Consider the following 9,704-nt stretch of genomic DNA (forward strand, 5'->3'; position numbering starts at 1 on the left):
TTGGGTGGGTAAAGCCACAACCAAAAGGAAAAGGTGTGCTGTTACCTTTAGGAGGAGTGAAAACACAAAATCAACAAAAGTTCATCACAGGTAGTGTGTATATCATAGACTTCTAATCCTATGCCACACCTTAAATTCCAGACATTGAAAGTATTAAACATACATGCTCTCCCCTATTAATGTCAACCTCTGCTAAATAGCCTCCTCTATTCTTCTCTGCCTTTAACATTCTATTAGCCATCATTCTAGGGCTAGGAATCTATAATCCTACTCTCCATCACCAAATAAAGAAATCTTAGTTCCCTCTTTTGCTCTCTCGTAGCAGTTTGTTGATCCCTCTATTCAACATTAAGTTATCTGACTTTCTATTATAGGTACTGCAACATTTAAGAATATTTCTGGCAGCAAGTGATTTCTTTTTCTAGTGGAATAAGCAGAAAGGGCTAACGTTCCTGAAAAGGAAAGAGTAATCTGGCTTCTAGTGCTCAGAAACATGACCGAAATCCAATTTGCTCTATCTCTGTTCTTGACTTGACTCATCCTGGCCTTCTTCTATGAGCTGAATTCATTAACAGACAGGCTCTGTCACAGTGGTGGCCAGATGGCTATACCAGATCTTTCCTTCATTTCCTCTCAGCTTTGTGTTCAAGGGAGGAATGAGGGTGTCTTCCCTGCAAAGCTGGAACAAATGTCATAGGTCCAACTTTGATTGGACAGAATTAGGATATATGCTCATTAACCAATCATTGTGGGTGAGTTAGGAGGATGCACTTATGAGCTGAGATAATTAGAACAAAGACCCTGTATTAGAGAGAGTGATGCCAACTCCTTCAAACCATGGGAGCTGAGAGTTTGGGAGACTGTGTCGTCCAGAGAAAATCCAGGCTGTTCAACAGATGAGATGATACTGGGCAGCTGAGAAACAACAAACATCCACTGCATTTGTCTCTATCCAGGGAGTTTTTCTATACTGGGCTCCACAATACTCTAGAGACCCCACAGAGACTTTTTTCTTGGGAAGACAATGTCAGGAACCTGAAAATTTGTGGTATTGGCCTCTTGCTCTTATTTCAACCCAAGTTATCTCACCCTTAATGTTACTATATCTATATAGTAAATATCTATCTATCATTTCTTTGGAAGCTTTTCTTTAAAAATTATTGTTTAGCTTAGAAAAAATTAAACCATTGTAACTGTCTCTGAGTCCATTGATGGCAGTCGCCTATGCTTAGTCTGGGGCATACATGTAATTTTAACTTTCATCAGGCACCATTTTTGATATGTTCTTCTGCCATTCTCCCCCCTTTATAACTTTGATTCTGTATTTTAGTGTTTGTTATACTTTATATTTTTGATCAGTTATCTATTAAAAGGATTTTAAAATCGATCATACCAAATTATTCTTTTTTAAAGGGCAGATTTAAAAAAAATTAAATGACACATTTGTCATTTAACAATTAGTGTGACTCAGACACAATCTGGAAAAGACTAGACTCTACTGTTCTTCCTCTTCCACTATCACTGGTTATTTGAGGAAAGGTTATCACTACTTTGCTTCCCAAATTTTTATAATGCAGAATAGGTAAATGAGAAAAAGCAAAAGAATTGGAGGAAGGTTTAGCCAAAAGCCTAGAATGATCTATTTCACAGAGGTTTATGAGCCACCTTGGATATTCCTAGAGTTGCATGTTTGCTAAATTGCTGAATAATATTGGCCGAGTTCTAACACGGCCACCCAGGAGTCCCAGTTCCTGGCTATTTCATCAACCATTAACCTAGGGACTGCTGTGTAAGGACTTTGCAAGTAAATTAAAGTTACTGATCAGTTGACCTAAAGATAGGGAGATTATCTGGGTGCACCTCATGTAATCATGTGAGCCCTTTAAAACCACAGCATTTTCTCTGGGTCAGAGAGGTTTGAAGCTTGAAAAGGACTCCAGGTGCTGCTGCTAACTTAAAGATAGACGGAAGCCCATGAAGAGGGGTGTGGGCAACCCTAAGAAGCCCTCAGCCAACAAGCTAATAGCCAGAAAGGAAATAGGAAGTCCAGCCCTGTGACGGCACGGCCTGGATCCCGCCAACAACCTGCCTGAGCAAAAGCAAATTCGTCCCCTGAACCTCCAGATAAGATCTCAGCCAGGTGTAAGTACCATAATTTTGGCTTTTTGAGACCCTAAACGGGAAACCCAGTCAGACCTTCCTAGACTTCTGACCTAGGTAACTGGGAGGCCATCAGTATTATTTTAAGCATCTAAATTTGTAGTTATTTGTTACACAGCAATAGAAAACTAACACAGTATTATTATCCTATGATTTCTTCATAACAGTATAGGGCAAAGAATTTGTGACTAAGATCATAAAAGCAAATATAGCAACAGCAGAAATAAGTAAATGAGACTTCATTAAATTAAAAAGATTCTGCACAGCAAAGGAAATGACCAACAAGGTGAGTAGATAATGTACAGGATGGAGGAAATACTTGCACACTATATAACTGACAAAGGACTCAGATCCAGAATCTACAGAGAACTCAGATTTCCAAGGAAAAAGAAAAACAAGCCCCCAAAGTGGGCAAAAGACATGAACAGAAGTTTTCCAAAAGAATACAGACAAATGGCAAAAAAAATTATATGAAACAAAGCTCAACATTACTAATCATCAAGGAAATACAAATTGAATGCACAGAGAGATACCACCTTACCTCTTTCACAATGGCCATTATTAAAAGTCCAAAAACAATAGATTCTGGCTTGGATGCAAAGAGAAAGGAACGCTTATACACTAGGAATATAAATTATAGAAAGGACTGCAAATTAGTACAAGCTCTATGGAAAACAGTACGGAGATTCCTCAAAGAAATCAATGTAGATCTAGCATTGGATCCGGCAATCCCACTGCTGGTTGTCTTTCCAAAGGAAACGAGGTCATCTTATCAAAAAGACACCTGCACTTGAATATTTAATGCTTGACAGTTCACAATTATAAAGATACAGGATCAACCATAGTACCCTTCAGTTCATGAGTGGATAAAGAAAATGTGATATGTGTGTGTATTTACATGACAGAGTACTATTCAGCCATAAAAAGGAACAATGTCATTTTCAGCAATGTGGAGGGAACTGGAGACCATTGTCCTAAATGAAGTATCCCAGGAGTGGAAATTCAAACACCATATGTTCTCACCAATAAGTGGGAGCTAATACTTGGGCACTCAGAAGCACAAAGTGACATAAATGACATGAGAAACTAAGAAGGGGGAGCAGGAACGTGAGTGTGGGATAAAAACTTACTTACTGGATACAGTGAACACTGCTCTGATGGCGGGCACACCAGCAGTCCTGACTTAAGCATTATACAAGATATCAGGTAGTAATAACACTTGTATCCCCTTAATAAATTAATACACACATACATGAAGCTGTTTTATCAATGTTCTTGCTGTAAACAAGGCCAAGACCTTTGAAAACCACACAAAACACTTCTCAGGATTGTCTACTTAAAGCCTATTGTATTCCATCCTCCAACAGAAGTTGCCCCGGGGAGTCCGGTAGAGTCCCTGGGCACATCTACTCTGTACTTCCAGGTCCTGACACTACAGAGAAAGCCCTCTCCTGACAAGCTGAGATGCACAGCTCACACTCTGGGTGTCAGAACTCTTCCCTGCATAGGCAACAGAATCAGAGGTGGAGGAAATACTGCTACGCCTTCTTAGTATCTTCTTCTTCCTCCAAAGAGGGGGTTCCGCCAAAGTCTTCTGTGCTCCCCTTGCGGCACTTACTACAGGTGGTTGTAATTGTCTGTTTACTGCTCCCTTCCCTGCATTAGGTTCTAACCCCATGAAGACATCACCTGTTGGTAGAGCAGTGGTTTTCGACGTTTCCTATGTCATGGCACCCTCCAACCTATAAACTTCCATGGCACACTTAAATTATGTCGATTAAAAAAAAAAAGAATATACTTCCTGTGCTTTGAACTTCTTTTGAAAATAATTTAATAAGTGATCTTTAAAAAGTTTTGCAACACACCAGTGTGCCACGCACAATGTTTGAGAATCACTGTAAGTAGGGCCTATACTACTGGAATTCCACACATTTGTTAAATGAATCAATCCCCAGTGCTTAGCCTACGCCTCTCCACAGTACTACACGTCTTACTCCACATACTTCCACATAGATAAAAAGATACCAAGTCGTTAATCTAAAGTGTAAGATCTGCAGTCCTCACTGTCAAATACATAACCAATACTTCTGACTTGATCCAAAATGCTGCAGGAAAGTTGTTTTCTTCCTGGCTTTCGTAATTTAAGAAGTATGAAGTAAAAAAGACAGACAAAGCGAAATTCACTGCTCAATACATCTTTATTATTTTTTTAAATCTTTGTTGCTATAAGCTCAATCAATAAAAAGTTACCTAGTTACCCTTAAAATAATTTAAGCAAGTGGCTACTTTTTTCCATTCTGGACTTATTCAAATTAATTTGAAAGATTTTTTTTCTGTCTTCTCTTCTTTGCCTGATGTACTCTGACATAAATTCAATACAAATATGGGTGGCTTGTTCAGAGGGGCAGACTAGAAATGTTAATTGGTTGATCAAAATAACAGCCTCATCCTAATTCTAGGCAGCTCTCATCCCTAAAAGAATCATGTTCCCAAATTCCTATCAATTTAAAAATAGAATTCCAGCATCTTTGATGGAGGGTGCCAGTTTGCATTATTTTTCCATTTTATAAAACTTATGGTTGGGGGAGGGTGCCAGCCTCATATGCCAGAGGTGGTGGGTTCGAACCACCCCCAGGCAAAAAAACAACAACAACAAAAACTTATGGTTGGAAAAAATGTACATTGCACAAAAATGTGTAAAACATAATTCATAAGTAATCTTTACAATTAACTGAAAATTATCATGTAGCCGTTGGCTTCTGATAAAATTAGGTGCCCCCTTCAACACCTATTTATTGAGCACTTACCACGTGCCCAGCACTGTGCTAATATTTATATTTATTATGAGTCTGCGAGAAACCACCCTACCATTTCAAACTCCATCAGTGAAGTGTTTTAATGTCTTACAATCAAACTTTCTCAGAAAGTCAAGTTGGTTTCATTTAGCAAAGCTAACCAATATCCCACTAATTAGACATACACCTAAAATAAGAATTTTTTTCCCTGCAAAGATGTTTGCCATCTGTTAAAACTGATAGTCACTACAATTTTAAGCAATGGCTATACTTAGCTTTACACTTCATTCTTACCTAGTCTTTATTTGCCCAGGAGTATTTTACCCCCTCCTGTGTATGTGTGCATTATACGTAACATAGATTTTACAATCTTAGGTGTACAATTCAGTAGCATTAAGTGTATCCACAATGTTGTGCAGCCATCGCCACTATTTCCAGAACCTTTTCATCATCCTGAACAGAAACTGTGCTCCCATTAAATAATAACTCCCCAATCTCCTCCTCCCCCCCAGGTCCTGGGAACCTGTCTCCTGCTTTCCATGTCCATGAACTTGCCTGTTCTAGGGACCTCATGTGATGGAATGGTACAGTATTTGTTCTTTGTCTGGCTTGTTTCATTTGGGACAATGTTTTCAAGGTTCATCTGTGCATGCATCAGGGTTTTATTCCTTCTTCAGGCTGCATCCTATTTCACTGTGTGTATAAACCACATATTATTCATCCCATTGTTCATCAACTGGGGTTGTTTCCATCTTTTGGCTATTCTGAATAACATTACTATTTATGTTGTTGTACACGTACCTACTTGTTTGGGTGGGGGGGCTTAACTTGGACCTACACCAACCCTTCCCCACCTTCCTAAATCAAAGGACACAAAGGACCTAGTTAGCCCTACCGCCAAAAGACATACTGAAGGACCCTAATTTACCAAAGCCCTCCAGGCAAGTTGTGGAACTTGCCAGCTCCCTGTGGGCCCACATAAAAGAGGTCTCTAACTGCCCCCAGGTGCAGACCCCACCTTTGCCCTGCCCAGGTGTGTCACACTGTTCCTTTCGATAAATCTGGCCTGAACTTTCCCTTCCCAGTCTCATCTCTGGGCAGTGAGGCTTCTATTTTTCACTATTGAATCTCTGCTTTTAATTCCTTTCTGTATATACCTGGGAGTGGAATTGCCAAACCATATAGTAATTCTATGTTATTTTTGAGAAATCGCCAAACTGTTTTCCACAACACCTGCACAATTTTACACTCTCACTGGGCAATGCACAAGAGTTCCAGTTTTTGTGCACCCTTGCCAACAATTGTTGTTTTCTATTTTTTTTTTAACAATAACCAACTTAATGGGTGTGAAGAAGTATCTCATTGCGATGTTGATTTGCATTTCCCCAATGAATAATAACGCTGAGCATCTTTTCATATGCTTATTGGCCATCTGTGTATCTTCTTTGGAGAAATGTTTATTCAACTTCTTTGCCCATTTTTGAATTAAAATGTTTGTTTTCATTTATGTTGAGTTGGGTGGGGCATTAGACAAACATGATTAAAATCCAATTTCATCATTTACAAATCTATGGAGTCTACTTAACATTTCTGAGTCTCAGTTCCTTTATTTGTAAAATGAGGCCAGTATTCTAACCGCTTCATGGTATTTCTATAAGAAATAAATGAGATTGATAGGGAATCACTAAAGAATATGGTCTGGACTCCACAAATGTAGTTATATTCTGAAAATATTAGCTGTTTTTTCTTAGGTATCTCCTTGTATTTGTACAGAGTGAAGAAAGATGATCACTCATCAGAACTGGTTGCTTAATATAGTCTTTGGTTCTTTGGTGGTGTCCTGTAGTGCCCTTCCATCTTAAAGAAAATTGATGAAAAAGAAAACTAAGGTTAGAGGCCAGTTCCCAGTCTCTAAATCACTTAAGCAACAAAAAGGAAAATCTCAATAGGACAACAAATAACGTGTTGATTTTTTAAAAAGTTTATGAACACTGGGTTTCATATCCAATGCTAAGCACTCATAGCTATTTTTGTTATTTGTTTAATTTTTCTCATTCACATCTGGACAAATTTACTGGCAAAAATATCAAACACAACTTATATTATCATCTCAATATCCCCCTTCTTGGCACTAGTGAAAGGTAAATTATTCCATAGAGTATGAAAGCTCATATAAAAGAACCACTAAAATTTGATTTTTTTTATTAGATTGAGGAAACTGAAATACATTGATTCAAGAAAACAATTCTAGAGATAAGAAGCATCTAGCAGACAGACAAATGATTTCTAAAGCAAAGAACTCCAAAGAGCAAAGAACATGGATTTTAACCAAATCTTCCTATTGCAAGTTAAAATCAGTACCCCAAAGGACCTAATTCAATAAACAGCTATTTTCACCAACAAAGTAAGGGATCATTAGTAGAAAGATAATGCTATCATCTAGCTAAGTGGGAGATTTAGAACCACTCACTATTCTCTCAAAAGAGAGCAGAGAACTTTAAAGGGATATTAGGCCAAATAGATTCCACATTAATCACACCCATTGTTCAAAGACTAATAGCTTTTCTAAAAGTTCTCAAATTATTATTATTACTATTATTGTTATTTGAGACAGGGACTTGCTTTGTTACCCAGGCTGGAGTGCAATAACATGATCACAGCTCATTGCAGCCTCAAACTCCCAGGCTCAAGTGATCCTTCTGCCTCAGCCTCCTGAGAAGCTTGGACTACAGGCACATGCTACTATATCCAGTTCGTTTGTGGCCTCACTCTATCACCCAGCCTGGCCTCAAACTCCTGGCCTCAAGCAATCCTTCTGCCTCAACCTCCTAAAATGCTGGGAATTACAAGCATAAGCCACTGTGCTTGGCAAAATTTTCAAAATTTGATATGGCATCTGACTAAAGAGGAATTTCTTCTTAGTGTATGTTTTTCACTGCAAAGAAGGATGAATTAAATGTAATGTCATCTGGTAAAAGCCAATGAATTGGGCAATGAAATTATTTGTTTTCAAATTAACTCCATGATTCAATTCTCACTATTTCATGTTGTATTGTAGAAGGAGATAGGATTCATTTTAAAATTTTAAAGTATAATGGTTTGGCTCATGATTGTAGGAGGCAGATGGTCCAAATTCTAGATCTACTAGTCACCTGAAGCAAGTGACTTACCTTTTCTAGGACCAAATTTCTGACCTGTCACGTAGGTTTAAAAATTGTGCCTGCTTCAACACAGGAGTCGATTTGTGAAAGTACTCAGAAGAGTGGCTGGCAATGCCCTCTATAATTTAGCTCCTACTATTATCATTAGTACCAATGACGAAACTCCATTATGTCAATGATATTTGAATTTAGATTTTTCCCTCTGGAGAAACATTAGACACAGCGTAGCTTGAATACACCTTAAGAATGAGAATGAAACTATCTGAAGAGACTTCATCCTCCAAATATTAAAGAATAACTCTGTCACAGTTTTTGCTGTCTGCAGCACAAAGAGAATATACCGTTCCACCCAAATGAATGACTTCCACCAAAATATTCCATTAAATGTTTTATTTTTGCCTCTCAATTTATCAAATTTGGGGCTGTTTTTCAATTAACGTGCATCCAGGCACTTCCTGGGCATGGATGTGATGTAACTCTGTGGCACAAATAGGAATTTGCCATCCACTCACAAGCCTAGTCCAGAGCCAGAGTCTCCCAGTCACAGATCCTCCCAGTTAATTCATCACTTTGGCTGTAAATGTGTGCACAGTCTTGGGAATATATCTTCTGCTCAAAGCAAACACTGCATATTCAAAGTCACACAAGGCACATCATTCCCACAGAGAGAGCAAAGCCTCAACTGCTGATTCCTCTTTCTGTCAAATAATAACATTAGGTGTTTTTTAGTTGTCCAAAATTAAAACTAAAAAAAAAAAGCTAACTCCAATGAGCAAAGCATTAAATGGCTTTCAAAATGCAAAGCCATTCACATTTGCCCTAATTCTGCCTACGTAGATGTTCCAAAGGCCTTTTAAATCCTATTTCAATACTACCCCTAAATGAAAATGGCTTTGAGATGTCTTTTGTATCCTTTGCTGGGGCCTGAAAAGAAATCACTGCATTACCTTGCATTTGCTCTTAGAGTCATTAGCCTTAGACAGCACCATCATTTAAGAAATTTATCATCAGTGCTGTCCTTTGCACAATGTATTAGTGCAATACATTATAGGAGCACCTCACTCTGATGATGTATGGCTCCAAAGATGGCAACATCTGGGGATGAATACGCCTAAGAATAGATTTGGTGTAAGAGAATAAATGTATAGACCCACCTTGGTAGCATTCTTCTAAAATAAACCAGTATTTGTGGCTCTCAACCACAATCCTAACATCTTTACAACTTCTCTGATTTAAGAAAACAATTCTTCATGGCATTAAATTGATTTTTGATGACAAAGAGGGCAGGTTTCTAAAATTAGTGGGTTGGTACATTGAGAGATAACCTAGCCCAAGCATGATGATAAATTTCAGTCATGGCTTTCAAGAAAACTCTAATTTAGTCCACCTCTTGCTCACTTAAATTTTTCAGTAGATTCTCCAAAGGAGATTAACGTCTGATGTCTTCAAGGGTATTAGAACAAAAATTGAGTCACAATTAATTAGTCTCTACCAAATTCTAGCTTTCTACATGGCTGACGATACATTTTTTCTGAAGCTCAATTCTCCCATTTCCATTTTTCAAAGTCCAGAATGCCACCCTCCCTAC

The sequence above is a fragment of the Otolemur garnettii genome, unplaced genomic scaffold, assembly GCF_000181295.1.
Source record: "Otolemur garnettii isolate 467f Iridium unplaced genomic scaffold, OtoGar3 scaffold00015, whole genome shotgun sequence".
NCBI classification, from domain to species: Eukaryota; Metazoa; Chordata; class Mammalia; order Primates; family Galagidae; genus Otolemur; species Otolemur garnettii.